Source organism: Chrysemys picta, chromosome 4, assembly GCF_011386835.1.
Source record: "Chrysemys picta bellii isolate R12L10 chromosome 4, ASM1138683v2, whole genome shotgun sequence".
In the NCBI taxonomy this organism is placed as follows: Eukaryota; Metazoa; Chordata; order Testudines; family Emydidae; genus Chrysemys; species Chrysemys picta.
Window position 1 is genome coordinate 57883415 of NC_088794.1, and position 17849 is coordinate 57901263.

Genomic DNA, 17849 nt, shown 5'->3' on the forward strand with positions numbered 1-17849 from the left:
GCCATGGTCATCAATGGGACACTCCTGAGTGCTGCAGGTGTTTGGCACTTCTCAAACCCTGTATCTGAACAGGGATTGTCCACCTATCGCTGAAAGGCATCTGGGGGTGGGACGCAGTGGCGAGTCTGTGCCGTTGTGAAACGGGAGGAGAAATGAAGACTAGCAGGGAGGTGGGATGTAAGAATTTGGCTGGGACAATGGGATTGCTAATATCTCCTCTTGTGGACAGGACCCTGAGACCTTTCCTATCCAGAGGTAGTTGGGAGTCAAGCCTCTGTTCTACATCTCCTCACACGACCTCCTGCAGCACAGAGCACAGTGCCCCTAGCACCACCCTGGGGTGTTGGTTCAGTGGGGAGAGTGCCACATACTGGATGATGAAGACTGCCTTCTCCAGCGCCTAGGTAAGTGCTCCTTGGAGGTCTCCCGTTGGAGGTGACCCTGGAACGGGGATGCAGAGCTGGTCAGGAATGAAGAATGTTCTTTATGACGCACCCTGTGAGATGTCTACAAAGAAATCCAAATGGAACAGAAGGAAGGAGGCTGTTTAGTGTTATTTTTGCAGATTTCTGAGACGGGTACAGAAGGTTTTTTCCTAGTTGCTGAGGTTGGGGATAGAAAGGGGACCGGAAAGTGAATAATGGAAGGCGGGAGACATGTCTCGTACAGGTCTGAGCACAGCTGCTGGGTCTCGAAGAAGGGAACTGCTGAGCCTAAGCATGTTCTGACGAGGAAGAATGTCTCTGCTGGGGTGGCATTCCACGCCCCATTGCAAGGTCCAAAGCCATTAGAAAGACTGGAGGTTAGACTGAAGGGACTATCGCCCAGATCCTCCAACATGTGCAGGTACCTAACTCCCACTGAAAGCAATAGGAGTTAGGTGCCTAAGCACCTTTGGAGGATCTGAGTTATGTTGTGTATTTATACTGTGCCTAGCACAGTGGGGCAGGAGGATCTAGCAATCAGTAATTTCCCCATTTATACTGGCTAAACAACTGTATTTAAAAATCACACTGAAACGCAGACTGAACTTCGGGGGGGAGGGGCTAGAACTAATGGGGCCAATCCAGGCTAGACGAATGTCCAGAACTAGTCTCAGTTACAGTTGGTTGTTCCAGTCCAATTTGGCTCAGTCTACCCTGATCTGGCAAAGCACCGTACAGCCCTCTCTGGCTACAATCAAGCTCAAATTGTGTGTAGAGCCTGATTCTTCTCTCGCTTACACCTCTGTGTAACTCTGTGGACTTCAGTAGAAACACGTCTTGTTAGAGCTGGGCAGGAAATGTTTTTTCTGACCTTGTGAATATTTGAGCTTTCAAATATTTTTGCCATCCTGCATTGGAAGGGTGGTGGTGGGGGGAGAGAGACAGACAGATCCACCACAAAGTAACAGCCAATATCCCAGTGGTAAGGGCACTCACTGAGAAACTCAGATTCTAGTTCCTGCCCTGCCTGATTCAGACTAGGGCCTTGAACCTGCAGTTCCCCTATGGGTGCCCTACCCAACTGGCCTCTCTGGGTTGTCTGTCTGTTGCTCTTTTATTTTCACCAGAGATTTCATGCTTGGCCTGAGAAACCTTCCTGGACTAAAGCTTCACCAAAACAGATATTTTCCCACAACATTTTTAGTTTTGACAAATCCGCATTTTCTAACAAAAACCCACTTTGTCGAAAAATTCCCAACCTGCTCTGCTGGGGATCCACTCTGGCGTCAGAGGAGAATCAGGCCTGGGGACTTTGTCTTTGCTGGTGCAGTTCTAGCAATGATGGGAATGTTGGTGTGGTTGGTTAGTTTGTTTGTTTGCTTTGGAACCATTAGCTGGGACTGCTTTGGGCAAGGTTAGATGTCACAAAAAAGGGTAAAAACACCACCACTGGTCTACACTAGTGCTAGCAATGTCAGAAACTCCTCGTTGTAGATGCAGTCTTAAAGTCAGATGATTTGCAGTGTGGACTGGCAAAGGGGACACAACAGACCCATCCAGCAGTGTTTTATGCACCTCAGTGCCATCCTGTCCCCTAGCCTATTCTAGACTAGACTGGGGAAAGCCCTTAATACAGCAAAATCTCCTCCCGAGTTCAAGTTCCTTCCAACCTCACTCCCTTCCGAATGCTTTTGCCTTGTGGTAGATGATTATTTCCAGGCTGAGAGCTGGGATGGGCTTTACCAGCCACTTTGTCCTTTGAATGAACCCAGGATAACTCTAGTCAGGTGATCCTGGAATACTCTGAGTAGACCCAGAACAGCTTTGGTTCGGCGAAAGCTCGGATCCTCTGAACCTACCTGCAGTCGGGGGTGATGCTGAAAGGTGCTTGTGGCTTGCCTGACCTTTCCAAGCTGCTTTTGTGTTACAGAACAGCTGCACAAAAGGAGGGTGGACACTGAGGCTCACCCTCTCTAGGCCATTGGGGGCAGCCTTGGACTAAGGCAATCCCCCATGTAAAACTCAGGGACTGGCCAGGAAGAGAGGGCTGTTAAGCAGCAAGAGAGTGTGAGGCCCTATAGAGGAGGACTGACTAGACTGCAGTCATGGGCTATGATTGTAGCTGCAGTTGACATACCCGAGCTAGCCTTGGCCCGAGCAGCACGGGCTTTACGGTGGGCGGTACAGCCCCGTCCAGAGCCCTGGGTAATTCCTCAGGCAGGCCTACACCATACTGAAGCTGGCGCTGCCGTGGCTTCAAAATCCAGGACCTGAGGGTGTGGGATTGGGCCCTCCCTCGGTGATTTGCCCCAATACATAAGAGCGGCCATACTGGGTCAGACCAAAGTCCATCTAGCCCAGTATCCAGTCTACCGACAGTGGCCAGTGCCAGGTGCCCCAGAGGGAGTGAACCTAACAGGTAATGACCAAGTGATCTCTCTCTCTTCGTTGTGTAGGAAAGTCCTGTTCAACGTGATCATGAGCAAGAACCTAATCCTTAATAGCTGTCCAGGCTCATCTCCTGCCACCAATGTTCATGCAGCAGGTGTTTTCCAAGAGCTTCAGTGCATGTCGTGGGCCAGATCCTCATCTAGGAGAAGCCAACAGAGCTCATGAGACCTCATCTCTTCCAACTGTGCTAGCAACTCCGTGAAGAGGATCCTCAGTCAGGAGCTGGCAGCCAGACTCTGAGCTGATGTCATGGGAATAAATCTGTGCTCCGATCCAGTGACCTGTCCTTAAACGCTTTAGGATCTTGGATGAGCTTGTTCTACTGATCCAGGACAGTAGATGGCAAATCATTACCAACCGACGGCTGTGAAGGGGCCTGTGTGAAACGAATCAGTGGTCTCAGTTCAGTCCGTCTGATCTCATGTACATCGACTGCGAACTCCACTGACTTTGTGGGTGCCTGGTTGACACTGGTGCACGTGAAAGGAGAGTTGGGCCCCGGGTGTCCCCATCAGAGAACCGCAGCCCCACACCTGGAATTCACCGGCACCCTAGGATCAGACAGGCCGGTGGTCGAGGATGGAACGGACATGAGGAGTGAGCTGCCTTCTGCTTAGGAGTGGACTCTGCATGTCAGGGGATGAGTCTCGCTAACAGGTTGGGTCTGTACGTGCACGCTACTGCTGCCCGTGCTGGGGATAAGCAGAGTTCTTTCCATAGTTGTTAACCTGGCTCCTTGCCCTGCCATGAAATTCACTGCACAAACTAATCTCGTTGCATCACTGTGCTCAGAATAAGGGTGGGCTTGGGGCTAAGGCCTCAAATCATCCAACATGCAGAGTCTACTAGGGACTGTTGCATCAGCTGGAGTGACCATGGCGATGGCCTTGCACCAGGCATGGTATAGTGGAGTTTGTGAGATTGTGACATTTTGCACAAAGTCTGGCCTGCTTTCAGCTGCTCATTTTATTCAAAAATGATGTTGCGTGCTCTGCAGCCACGTTGCCAGGATGGACAAAACCACACCAGCGTACTGTGCTCTCAGACTCTCCAGCGATGCACAAAGGGGTGCATGCCCCGACCCTGCCTGATGCTGCTTGTGGGGTTTCCCCAGAGATCTGTGGATTTGCAGGATTGAGCCAGATCTGGGATTAGTAGTTCTGCCTTCAGACCCTGGCTCGACCACAGATGGCCTGTGTGACCACGTGCAAGTCACTTAATGTCTCTGTGCCTCAATTCTCCATCTGTAAAATGGGGATAATACTCCTCATTTCCACCCCTTGTCGAGTTAGACGATACATGCTTCAGCGCGGTAGCTGTCTCTTGCTATGTGTATGGACCGAGTATTGCACAATGCTGTAGCTGATTCTCCTTTGGGGGGCTACCCTGCTATAAAAAATAGTCATCTGGCTTGGTGATTTAGTCTTCGTGTTCCAGCCAACTCGTGTTCTACCAGAGGGGGGTATTAAGTATCAACTCCATCATCACCAGCTCTGTTCAGCTGCTGAGACATAAGGCTTTCTGTGCAGTGGTTAAAGAGAACGGAGGGTCTGATTGCTATGCCCCAGGGAAAAAGAGACCACAGGTGTGATTGAGGGACCAAGGGTAAGTTTACACTGCCAAAAAAAAAAAAAAAAAAAAAACACAAAATATGACCCACCCCCAGCATCAGCAAGTCTCACAGCCCCGATCTACAGATTCAGGCTCATGCTATGGTACTAAAAATAGCTGTGTAGATGTTCGCTGAGGCCCTGAAACCTGGCAAGGGGGGTGGGTCTGAGAGCCTCAGCTCCAGCCAAGTGGGAATGTCTATGGTGCTATTGTCAATGCCGGAGTGTGAGCTGCAGTCTGTGGAGCCTGGTTCTAAGAGCTGCTGCTGTGTTCTGTTTTGGCGTGGGGTTTTGTTGTTTGCAGTGTGGACAATACCCATAGACGGGGAAAGAAAAAGCCCTTCTGGGAATCCTTGTTGTTGTTTTATGGTCAGGTTAGCCAGTGCCTTGCCAGCCGGAAAAGAGGATGGAGTTGAAGGTGAAGCTCTGGCCCCTGCTCTCCTCGAAATATACAGAGCAGAATCCCAGGGAGATGGAGAAGAAGGTGTGACGTCAAGATGAGGCTTAAAATATACCCTGGAAAAATCACATGACAGCTGTGAAATATGAACAGTCTTTTTGAGCCAGGCAGCCGGCTTTGGGGAAGGGTGATAAACATCCATCAGCCAAAGCTAGGGGCTTTTTCTCCCAAAGCTCCTCACTTCTGCTTCTAGAGCTCCCTTGCTCCCTTTCCCAAGATTCTGGCAGCACCCAGCTAACCAGCAGTGGGCGGTTTCCCTGTGCTTCCTCTCTGAGCTGCACGGACGGGTTAGCTGGCGCCCATCTGTCCCTTGCTAACTACGCTAGCTGGTTAACAAGCCTCCGGCTGTTCCTGGGTGACATCTGTTAAAGTAGCGACGACCAGTGAGCAGCTGCAGGGTCGTGTTTGGCTGGCCTGGCTGGTTAGCAATCGAAACTCAGAGCCAAGTCTCTGTGCACCATCAGCTGGTTAAGAATCGTGATTGTGGGCCCAAGTTAGCTGTAGCTGTCTCCATGGTTCGCTAATATTGCCAAGGGGATGGAGGGTAGAGTAAAGAAACTACTCATGGCCCCTACCTACTGTCTGGAAGATCAAGAACTGATACAAACCTCAGTCTGAACTCAAACTGGATTTTTTTTTTAGGTTTGGAAAAATTCACATCAGTTTCCTTTAAAGATCTTTTTTTTTTTCACCTGCCTATCCTGATGCAAAAGACTGAATTCCCCCGAGATTGCCCGTTGCCATGACACTTGCCTGAAAGCCCGCCCCCCGGGGGAAAAGACTCGTCTCACAAAGCTTTCATCCCAGTTTTGAAGCCCCAGAAGGTTCAAAAGAAGGTGATTTGAGTGATTTGTCAAACCTGTGTACTTCCGATCCTCTTATACAGATCTGAAACATGGATGCTGCTTAAACAAGACAGCAGGAGGCGTTTCATATGTGTTGCCAGCAGCGACTATTGAGCAGAAGATGGTTTGATTTTTAGCAGTAATCGGGATATATTATTGAGATGTGGCCTGGAGAGGACTGAAGTCCTCACTGGTCATTGACGGCTCGTGCTTTATGGTCAGGTACCCACCTCAGTGATAGACACCATGCACTGAGGACTGAAGATCGGGCTTGAAGTCAAAAGGGGATTTGCCCGGCTATGGACTGGCAGTGGCCACATGATTGTCCGCAATTGACATGGCTGCACCAGCTCAGTAATAACCCTGTGGAGCTTTTATATGCCTGGAATGAAGCCACGCAATGCGGCTATGGATATTCGCGCTACGGACCCTCGCTGTCTAAGCGTATTGTTGTTGTTGAGGTTCAGATAGTTCCAATCAGGTTCCCATGAACATTCAAGGTCTAACTCCTTGTCCCAACTGTACCAGGTTTTTACAGATTCTCTTGTCGCTAGTTATCCCTTAATTCACCTGAGCAGTTGTGTTGCCTTGCGGTAACTTAAGTCCCTTAATGCCACACTGCCAAATTCTGCTCTCAGGTAAGCTGATAATGGTGAGGAGCACAGAATAAATACCTTGATAGAGAGGCTAGGCTGGGGAAGCAGTGTAACCTAGTGGATGGCACACTGCAGTGGGACTGGGAGATGCAAGTTCTGTTCCTAGCTCTGCTACTAGCTTGCTGGCTGAACTTCTTCACCGCTCTGTCCCTCAGTTTCCCCATCTGTAACATGGGGATAATTATAACTACCTATTTTGTTAAGTACTTTGAGATCTGCTATTGAGAAGTGTTGTTATAAAAGCTGATTATTATAGTAAGGGGTGAAATCCTGGCTCCTCTGAAGTCAATGGGAGTTTTGCCATTGACTTCAAGGGAGCTAGCTAGTATGTCAACCAGTGACTTCAGGGAAGTAAGTATTGATTCTCACCAGTGTAAGTGAAATCAGAATTTGGCCCTCAGCCTCTTCTAAGATAATGTGACCCTCTTTTCCCCCAAACACCCCCTCTTCTGAGAAGGGGCCTTGGGAACATTCAGATCAGAGATTTAACCGATCTGGGTTCTACTCCCAGCTCTGCCATTGGCACACAGTATAATATTGAGTGAGCCATTTGACCTCCTTGTGCCTCAGTTTCCCCATCTATAAAAAGAGGTTAATGATACTGATCCCCTTTGTACAGTGTGTTAAGATCCATAGATGAAAAGTGCTAATGGGAAATGACTGGCCAGGCAGTAGTACTGCAGAAAAGGATCTGGAGGTTATAGTAGCTCACAAATTAATTATGAGTCAACAATGCGATGCTGTTGCTAAAAAGGCAAATGTCATTCTAGGGTGTATTAACAGGGAATGGGAGACACAGGAGGTAGTTGCCCTCCTCTGCTTGGTGCTGGGGAGGTCTACCCTGGAGAAATGCGTCCAGTTTTGGGCACCCAACTCTAAGAAAGATGTAAACAAATTGGAGAGAGTCTAGGTGAGTGGAACAAAAGTGAGCTGTGAGGGAAGGGTGAAAGAACTGGGCACGTTTAGTCTAGAAAAGAGCAGACTGATATGTCTTCATATATGTAAAAGGTTGCTACAAAGAAGATGGTGATCAATTCTTTGTGTCCACGGAGAGGAGGACAAGTACTTGCCTTAGGCTGCAGCAAGGGAGATTTAGGTTAGATATTGGGAAAAACTATTAACTACGTATAAGGGGGGCTAAGCTCTGGAACAGGTTCTGTCTGTCTTCCTTCTCCTAGTCTATTATCATATTTAGATAGTGCCCATCAACATGCTTCTCCAGCCTCCTTTCTGAGGAGGATCCATCATTCTCCCGTCACACGTTCCCAATCAAACTGGCACTTCGTATTTTCCTCACAAAGATCGCAAATTTGATCTTTTAAAATCATTCATTATTTTCGCCCCCTCTTCCCTATGGCTTGAAATTGCTGTGAATGAATGGCTGGTGGCCATGTGATGCTGTCACCATGGTGATAGATGGCAGCAGAAGATGCAGGGATCAGGATCACATGAGAGCAGCTGTAAACTCGGTGAGTTATTTATAGGCTGCTGTTTGTGCATTTATGGAAATGTGTCTATATTAGACTATTGTATTCAATCTTTGCTGTGCCTCCAAGGTACTGGTCTTTAAGGAGAGGCATTACTCACACGAACTCTGAATTAATTCAGAGGGTTCTTGGTGACGTACATTAACTGACATTGGAAAAGTACAAGGCTCACTGTAATTTTCTCTGTCTCAGCCTGTCTTTAACCTATTCCAGCCAGACTGATCAAAGCCAAATTCCTTTTAGTTGTCCTTTTACAAAAATGAAATGTTAACCATGTATGCAAAGCCGTTTGCCTGTTTTGTGCACCTTTTGCTTCCCTCACTGGTATCACCGTCTTCATCATCATAGACTGTTTCTTTGGTCTTGCTAGTAGGCCTCAGTCTGGGGTTAGAACAGGTTATGGGAGGCATCTGCGTTTAGCCCTGGCTCTGTGGGGGAGTGGGTGGCTTCTATCCCCAGCTCCAACTATCACTCAGTGTTTAACTCTGGGTAAATCACATAACCACTCTGTACCTCAGTTTACCTAGCTGTAACATGGATCCAATCAGCTGCACAAAGGGGGTGTTAGTTAAATAATATCCATGCTTTGAAATCCTCAGATGAAGGAGGCGATAGAAATGCAAAGCCAAAGCTACTGTATTTATTTGTTTTCCCTAATTATAATAATGGGACCATCCTCTCCCTCTAGCTGCTTATACAGTGATCATTTATAAGTACGTACTACGTTCAATCTAAAATGGCATATCAACAATAATAAAATAGCTCTCCAAAATCCCTTCCACCCTTAAAATTGCAGGTCCCTTCCCCCTAATGCACTTTGTTCACTCAATCAGGAAAAGACTGAGCAAAGAAACAGACTTTGCGGTGTGCTCTAAAGGTCAATGAACTCAGGAGATGCAAACGGCATAGACAAGAGTGCCCTTGGCTGAAAAGATTCTGCCCCAGCTAGCCCCAGTGTGAGGGGCCATCCACAGTCCAAGGAATGCTCAAGGACAAGACGGGGGCTTTTCTCAAACCTGCCCCCCCACCTGTTGGCTGAATGCAGAAGCAGAGCCGGGGAGTCTCTCACCGCTTCTCCATTTCTCAACTCCTGCAATTTTGGGGGCTAAACATGTGGCCAGAAAATAAATCTATCCTGACTCCTTGCTCTGATGATGTGGGGTGAGAAAAAAAGACCAGGGTAAATCACCTCCATGACCTGAGCATCCTCCAGACTTTCAACATTAAGGGGTCAAGATTCTGCTGGTGGAATATCTGGTGGAGTGGTGGCTGGTTGGGTGTCTCGGTAGTGCAAGCTACCCGCTGGCTGGGTTTCTCTGGGTGAGTACAGCCTGCCAGGGCAGCACAAAAAGGAGCTGGGGATGCCGGGGGACAGATCCTTTGGTCCCTTGTCTCTTTCGGGCAGATGCTGCCAACATGGTTTCTACATTCAAACCTAGTGGAGTATGTCAGAGGACCCGGGGGTGGTGTCCCACATGGGCATATCTGAGTCCATCCCTTGCACCTAGGCCCATTGCTGCTTTTTTTTCTGGCATACCAAGAGTTATGCCCTAAATAGCTGATTAAACTCTTCATTCACCACATCCCTCTCCAATGCCCCTATGGGCCCCTTGTCTCTCTCACACAAATGGGCCAGATGCTCAGCTGCTGTAAGCTGGCATAGTGGAGTGATGCCAATTTACACCAGCTGAAGATCTGGCTTATTATAGTGAAGGGAAAGCACGGATCCTTTAGTTTAAGAAAATGTGTCTACATCACACAAGCAACCCCACAACCACCCACTGTCACCCCATTAGTAGAGGGACCAAGGCAGAGATTCTGATTTCAGTGACACCATCTGCCCCAGGACAATTCCACTGATTTTAACTGGAAGATCAGAATCAGGCCCCCAAGAGTTTAAGAACAGGCATGGACAGGGCCAGGGAGCAGAGAGTCATTAGAAGCCAGTGATAGAAACCACATAGTTATACCAGGGTAGAACAATTCAGGGTTGATGCCCCCACTTCAGCTTCCCAGACCCAGTCTGGGTGTCAAGTTCTGCTACAAAATGGAGGCTTGAATGCACACTGAAGGCTCTTCATGTGGACTTCTTTCTTACCCATCCGAGAGAGATTGGAGGCACACGGTAGGGTAATGAGGTAAAGTGGAGGTGCACAGTAGGGTAACGTGTCATTGCCTGCATTGTGGATACACAAAGGATTCAGTCTCCAGGGATGGCAACCCAGTATTTCTAGGTGCTAGGCCCCCAAACCTCATCTGTGGGCCTTTTGTCCCTTTGGTGGGCTCCACCCACCATCCCAGGATTTAAATAGGCTAGCATGTTTCACCCCCCACTGCAGAAAAAAACACTGACATCCACCCTGCAAAGGGATACAAATAGATTTAAGTGATGCTTGTCAGTCACCTTGGTGGGTCTGACAGGACTTTGCACAAGGCTGCTGAATTTGAGCTGAGTTCATGCACCAGAGTCGGTTTGGATATTGCTGACTCTGAACTTTGATTTAATTACACGGAAATAGAAATTCCTCAATGCATTGTAATGCGTCCCAGTCTGAGTCGTAAATGCATCCTGGCCTCTCTCCCATGTGCTTTTTATAACTTTGGTTTCAGATGACAAACCCTGATTGTACGACAGCCTTCCTGGACAGAAGAGCCAGAGATGTAAAGGGGCCAACTCCATCTCAACCATAATTCCCCTGACTTCAGTGGAGTTACAGCAGGGACACATTTGACCTGAGCTGTCTCGCTTCTAATTAGCACCCAACAGTAGTTGGCTCAGTGGCATGAAAGGCTGGTTCAGCTCATGCAGAGCATTTGCTAGCCTGATCCAAAGTCAATGGGACTCTTTCTGCTGCCTTCAATGCATTTTGGAGTGGACCCTAACAGAACCACGGTGCATGCTCAGATGGTGAACTATATCCAGCTATGATCATGTGGTCACAGTGCCGGCTGAGTCCCCCTAATGGATGGTCACCCACTCTGTTAGAACTTTGGATCTCACATGCATCCAAGCCGGCTGACATGGGGTGGATGGGCTTTAAGTCTCACCTATGACACAGCCAACTCTTCTCCCCAGGTTAGGAAAATGAAGTTCATGTGACCCAATCAAGCCCCGGGGCAGATAGGGTAGGAGGCCTTGGGCGGCGTCTCTCTGGGAAGAGAAGGGAGCACAAATCCCACTTGACGTTCTGATAAGTAAGTTGGAGAAATGCGGACTTCGCAGAACTACCATTAGGTGGATACATAATTGGTTAAACAACTGCAAACAAAGAGTAACTATTAATGGAATGATGTCAGATTGGAGGGAGGTCTCAAGTGGGGTTCCTCAGGGATCTGTTCTGGGTCTGGTGGTGTATAACGTCTTTATTAATGACCTGGATATAGGAATAGAGAGCATGCTGAAAAGATGTGCAGATGACACAAAGCTGAAGGCATTGCCAACACTTTGGAGGCTAGAGCTAAGATTCAGAGGGATCTTGATAAATTGGAGAATTGGGCTATAGATGACAAAATGAAATTCAACAAAGACAAATGTAAGGTAGGGAAGAAAAAACAAATGCACAGATACAGAATGGGGGATAACCGGCGTGGCAGCAGCACTGCTGAGAAGGATCTGGGAGCTGTGGTGGATCACAACCTCAGCAGGAGTCAGCAATGCGATGCTGTTGCACAAAAGCAAATGCAATTTTAGGTTGCATTAACAGAGGTATAGCATGCAAGTCGCAGGAGGCGATAGTACCGCTCTACTCAGCACTGGTTAGGCCTCAGCTGGAGGACAGTGTCCAGTTTTGGTCACCAATGTCTAGAAAGGATGTGGAGAAACTGTAATGGATCCAGAGGCGAGTAACAAAGATGATCAGAGGGATGGAACACAAGCCATACAAGCAAAGGCTGAAGGAACTGGCTATGTTTAGTTTGGAAAAGAGAAGATTAAGGGGGCACATAACAGTCTTCAGATACTTGGAAGGCTGCCATAAAAAGATGGAGAAAAGTTGTTCTCTCTTGCCACAGAGGGCAGGACAAGAGGCGATGGGGTCAAACTACAGCACAGCAGATGTGGATTAAACCTCAGGAAAAACTTCCTAACTGTAAGAACAACAGGACAATGGGACAGACGCCTAGGGAGCTTGTGGAAACTCCTTCACTGGAGGTTTTCAAAAGGAGGCTGGAGCTAGCTGTCTGTCTGGGATGGGTTACACACAATACGTCCTGCATCGTGGCAGGGGTTTAGACTAGAGGTCCCTTACGGTCCCCTCTAACCCTCTGATTCTATGAAGCAAGTTATGGGAGTGGATGTTCACTTAAAAGCAATGTGAAGGAGGCTAGCAGGAGCTGAGGTGGAGGCACTGAACAGTCCTGGGAAGGGCTGTAAGATGAGACAGAAGGTGGGCTGACGAGTGTCTATTGCAGACAGACCAGGCCCTCAGAAAGGAGGGGCTTGGCCCTGTCTGAAACTGGCTTGAAGTCTGTGTGGTTTTGTTTGTTTTAGGATTGGTATGTAGGGTGACCAGATGTCCCGATTTTATAGGGACAGTCCCGATTTTGGGGTCTTTTTCTTATATAGGATCCTATTACCCCCCACCCCCGTCCCGATTTTTCACACTTGCTGTCTGGTCACCCTATTGGTATGCCCTGGAAGGGGTGGGATTTTGTTAATAGCTTAGGAGGAGGCCAAGTCACTGTAGTAGCCAAACCATGCTGTGGAGTTTCTGAGGAGCCCTGCAAAAGAGAAACTGAGGCAATGCTGCTGCAGAGCTGCCCCTGACCAGGAGGGGGTTCTCTGGAGGCGGTCACCCTGTTATACTCTTCATTAACTTCAGCGGCCTTTGGCTCCAGCTGTAAAGGTCCAATAATACATGGACCTCCTCTGATGTCATGTGTAGAGAGAGGCGACCAGGTCGCCAGGATCCACATTGTTTAGGGCTTTATGGGTCAAAATGCAAAGAAACAGCCTGACTCCCATCTGGAAAATAACCAGGAGCCAGCGCAGACTCTGGGGCATGAGTTGTTTTCTCTGTGTGAAGCAGCCCTTTATATAACGGATGATGAGACACGCTGGGTACAATTTTGCTTTCACATCTGACTTACTTCAGTGTGACTGCTTGGATTTCAGTGGTATTATTCCTGGTTTAGCCTGGTCTGGCGGGAGTGGCAGGCCCAGCAGTGTCAGGATAATTTTGCCTGGAAAGCAGCAATGTTGGTTGAACCATCATGCCAGCAGCACACATTGCATCTCATTTATGTTGGTTTAACTCCATTGACTTCAGTTCAGTTACTCCTGATTTAAGCTGGGATGAGTGAGAGGAGAATCAGGCCCTGCCGGGTTACTCTTGATCTATACTAGGGCTAGTGAGGGGGAATTGGCCCAGTGGAGTTTCTCCCCTGGGTCAGAGAGAGGGAAATCAGGATCAAGGCCTCTTGTATTTGATGGATTTGATCATTCTCCCCATGAAAGTGCATGCGGGGGGAAGAATCAATAGTTTTGTGCCTACTGAGCTGAAAACGTGTGTAAATAACGAAATAGAAAAGCTCTGCTGCAGAGTTAGGGAGATGTTTGGAACAAGAAACTTGGATAATTCATATGGCCCATGAACTCAGGAGTTGGTCAGCCTCGCTCTACTTTTCTCTCTTATCATGACTATAAGCTCAGAGTGGCCTGGGTATACAGGAACTCCTCACTTAAAGTCATCCTGGTTAACGTTGTTTCGTTGTTACGTTGCTGATCAATTAGGGAACATGCTCGTATAAAGTTGTGCAATGCTCCCTTCTAACGTCATTTGGCAGCCGCCTGCTTTGTCCACTGCTTGCAGAAAGAGCAGCCCCTTGCAGCTAGCTGGTGGGGGCTTGTAATCAGGTTGGGCCGGCAGCCCCCCATCAGCTCCCCCTATCAGCTCCCTGCTCCCCTAAGTTCCCTGTGCAGCAGCTGCCCAGCAGGCTAGCAATTGCCGCTGTCCCTCCCTCCATTGCCATGTGCTGCTCCTGCCCTCTGCCTTGGAGCTGCTCCCCGAGACTCCTGCTTGCTGTGCGGGGGGGGAGGGAAGGAAAAGGGGGGCTAATGTCAGGATGTCCCCCCTCCCCCCTGCACCCCACTTACCCCATCTTCCATAGAGGGGGGGGGACACCAGGGCTCAGGACGGAGGGAGCTTGCAGCAGCTGCGGTCTCAGCAACCTGATCTAATTAACAAGGCAGTATACTTAAGGGAAATGCGCAGATCTCCCTCCATTCCTGCTGCCTTGTAGAGTGAGACAGTTAACCCTTGAGGGCTCAGCCAATTGCTAATTCATCATTTAGCAGTAAGGGAAATATCCCACCCTCTGACTCCTCCACTTCAACCAAGCTTCACAATCATCATCACTGTGTACCAGTATTAAATTGTTTGTTTAAAACTTATACTGTGTGTGTGTATATATATATATATATATAGTCTTTTGCCTGGTGAAAAAAAATTCCCTGGAACCTAACCCCCCCATTTACATTAATTCTTATGGGGAAATTGGATTCGCTTAACATTGTTTCGCTTAAAGTCGCATTTTTCAGGAACATAACTACAATGTTAAGTGAGGAGTTACTGTATAAGGATTCTGGACCATCATATTCTACATACTAGCAACTGTCAGGTTTCCCATGAGCCTTTGTTAGAGAAGAAGGCTGGTTTTGTGATTAGGGTACTGGGCTGGGACTCAAGAGATCTGGGGCAATTCCCAGCTCTGCCACAGACTCTCTGTGTGTCCTTGGACAAGTCACATAACCTGGGCTTTTCAAAAGTGCAGACGTAAACCTGAGCTGGGTCCACCCTTAGTCCCCGTGGGCCTCATTTCCTCATCTGTAAAAGGGAGATGATAATACTTCCGTTGGCTGTCTATTTCAATTGTAATCTCTTGGGGCAGGGACTCTGTCTTGCTATGTGTATGTACAGCGCCTGGCACAAGGGGGCCCTGATCTTTATACTGTTATAGAAATAATATGATGTGAGTGACAAGTTAGTCCAACATGAGAAGCCAGACTCAGGGGTTGCCTGGACTAAAGAGTGCACATCAAATGTTCAGCTGCGATTTTTTTTTTTTTTTTTGGTATAAACAGCTGGAGGCCTCATTATAACCAGTCAATGGGGATCAGAAGCGTTCAATAGAACCATTTACCTGGATAACTTTATGATCTGTGTGGATATCTGTAGCTGAGGTAGAGGGCCCTTGTGGAAGTCAGGAGATGTGGTGTCAAATTCTGCAGTGGCACCAGTGTAAATGCAGGGTTGGGTCTGGATTCAAAGCCCATTAGCTTTGGATCCATGCCCTAACTCCATCGACTTTCAAGGGGAGGCTCCAGATTTACACTGGTATTCCTGAGAATAGATTTTGTCCCCTGAGTTCTATTCCCAGCTCACAGTCCCAGTTTGTGCCTCAGTTTCCCCGTTTGGGAATGCGAATAATAACTTGCCTCCCAGGAGTGCTGGGTGGTGCTGGTGGCCTGTGATATACAGCAGGTCAGACTAGATGATCTGGGGCTCCTTCTGGACTTAAACTCGACGACACTGAATTCGGTGAGTTTCATAAAGTACGGTTTTTTTTTTTCAGATAAAATGTGCTAGAGAAACGCAACATTGTCATAACGATAAGCTAGTGACAATCTAGTCTGATGTTTCAGGACAGAAACTGTTGCCACAGTGATCAGGAAGGACTTCATGTGCAAAGTTGCCTCACTGGCTAGCTGCATGAGGGGAAGGCTCTGCCTTTTTGGGAAGCATCAGACATTGACCCCAGCTGAAGGCAGGATACCCACTTAAAAGGTCTGGCACCGCAAATTCACCTTCTTGTGCAAACAGTAACAACCCAGCCAAATCGTTTTGCACTCCGGGGAGCCTATTTATGAAAAAGCCACCGAGCTCCAGCGGGACCCCTTCCTGGTCCCAGAAGGGGTGGGTTTCGCTCCCACGCACTGGTATCTCCAGCTCTCTTCTCAGCCGATCTTTGTCCGCTAGCCCAACGCTTCTCACTGACGTGCATCTCCAAGTGACTCAAGCCTGCGTCACCCCCTCCCAGCTAAAAGATTCCCCCCCCCCTTTTCTTTGAAAGGGAGGGGAGAGAGAAAGCAGCGCTCACCTAGCCTGTGGCTGGTCTTCTCGGGGTAGGAGCAGATCCGGGCGCAGGCAGAGAGGTAGCTGGCTCTCCAGAAAGTGGCTCCGAGTGAGACCCAGAGGGATGTGACAGAAGTTGCCCAGAGACTGAGCAGAGGCGGAGATGTGGCTGTGTTTCCACACGGGCTGATCAGAGCGGAGTGGGATCTGCTCCGCAGCAGACCGGAGACGTTCAGCTTTCTGCAGCCGGGAGGCTACCGGCGTGGACCACCCGCTGCAGCTGGAAGAGTGAGGTTGGGTCCCAGCCCCGCGCAGAGATCTGGGGAGTTCATCCGTGCGTCAGAACGCGCCGCGCTGCAGGCCAATTTCCAAGCTCAGGAGCTGGTCAGGTGCAGCGGGGCTGGGCGAGCGTGGCTGCCGGGGCGTGGGAGAGCCGCTCTGATCACCTTCCCGCATCTCGGAGGAGCGGTCTGTGCACACCCCAACAGCTGGGCAGCATCCGAAGGAGAGAGGTAAGACTCGCGCCCTCCTTCTGCCACAAGATCAGTAAGTAAGTGCCCGGGCTTCTGTCTCTTACAATGTCATGTATCGCCGCCACTTCCCCTCGGTGGGTCTCTTCCCAAGGAGCATCTCTTCAGACAGGGGATCGCCTGTTTTAGTCCACCATTACAACCCGCCTCCACCCCAGTTGCTAGGCTACGGGGCTGAAGGGGGAATCGAACCTCTTTGGGGAGAAGGAAATCAGGGAGGGGCTGGTTTAAGGGGGTGGGGAGGGAGAGAAAGGAAATAAACGTCAACTGGAATCTAAAAATACCCACAAAGGACAAGGCGAAGCAGTTTCACAGGAAGGACTGGTTGAGAAAGTCAGAGAGAGCGAGAGTGATGTAAAAGAGTAAATGGTTTTTGCAGTAGCTGGGGCAAGCTGGCTGGTACCTCTGGTGGGGCTGAGTGGAATCCACAACCTAGCATCAGAAACAACCCTGCAAATTCCCAAATGCCTCTGCTGAACTACATGCAGGCTCCAGGCTTGCTAGCGTGACCTTGACTATAACATTGAGGAGGGAGGCAGAAAGCACACGCTACCATAACGAATATTTAATTTCCAGCCCCTGAGTTGTATTTAGTTATTTATTTGCATGCTGTGAATTCAGAGCAGGAGTCTTATTGGGGGGGGGGGGCAGAAAATTGGCAGTAATATTTGTGTGTTCATCTGATTAAAGATGCCAGGAGGTGCAGGGATGGTTCATTCCCCCCCCCCCCCCATTTGTGCTTTTCAGTAAATCACTGGACACTCCCAAGGACACACATTCCTCTGGGTCTTACATTCTGGGCCAGATCCTCAGCTGCCGTTGATCAGCAGAGCGTTGTTGCCCTGAGTTAAGCGATGATAGCTTGCACCTGTGAAGACCGCCCTGCTGCTTAAAAGCTGAAGATCTGATGCTTGCTTCCACCCCCTGGCAAACCCACCTGGGTCTAGGAATTGAGAGTGGATAAGGCAGGGGAGGTGGTATCATGTATTGGACTAGCTTCTGGTGGTGAGAGAGACAAGCATTTGAGCTTACACAGACATGGTGAAAGTAGAAATTCAAGAAGTAATGGGTGTCATCTGCCGCAAAGGAGATATAGGTTAGATCTTAAGAAAACCTTTCTAACTATAAAGGCAGTTAAAGTCTTCCAAGGGAGGTTGTGGAATTCCCTTTATTGGAGATTTTTAAGAGCAGGTTGGATGTCAGGGATGGTCTAGGTTTATTTGATCCTTCCTCTCAAAGTCCCTTCCAGTCCTATGTTTCTATGGTTCTGTGATTTAAAAAATCACTTGGCCTAGGTGTGGCTTTGAAAGTAT

General features: G+C 48.7%; 1 protein-coding gene and 1 long non-coding RNA gene across 5 annotated transcripts in view; both read left to right on the top strand.

The window, feature by feature from the left end:
• The window catches only part of LOC135983043 (uncharacterized), a 59210-nt gene extending 51000 nt beyond the window's left edge, over positions 1-8210 (top strand). The window contains exons 4-5 of the long non-coding RNA XR_010600533.1: positions 230-404; positions 2882-8210. This is a non-coding gene — a long non-coding RNA (uncharacterized LOC135983043). The remainder of the gene's footprint in view (positions 1-229; positions 405-2881) is intronic.
• A 7366-nt stretch (positions 8211-15576) lies between these two features.
• SLC6A17 (solute carrier family 6 member 17) overlaps positions 15577-17849 on the top strand; it is a 45002-nt gene continuing 42729 nt past the window's right edge. The window contains exon 1 of one of the 4 annotated variants that reach the window (XM_065592347.1): positions 15577-16552. The gene's annotated coding sequence lies outside the window, so the exon portion shown is untranslated. Of the gene's footprint in view, positions 16557-17501; positions 17633-17849 lie in introns of those variants that run through there. The other 3 variants (XM_005311558.5, XM_065592348.1, XM_065592349.1) reach the window with 3 other exon arrangements.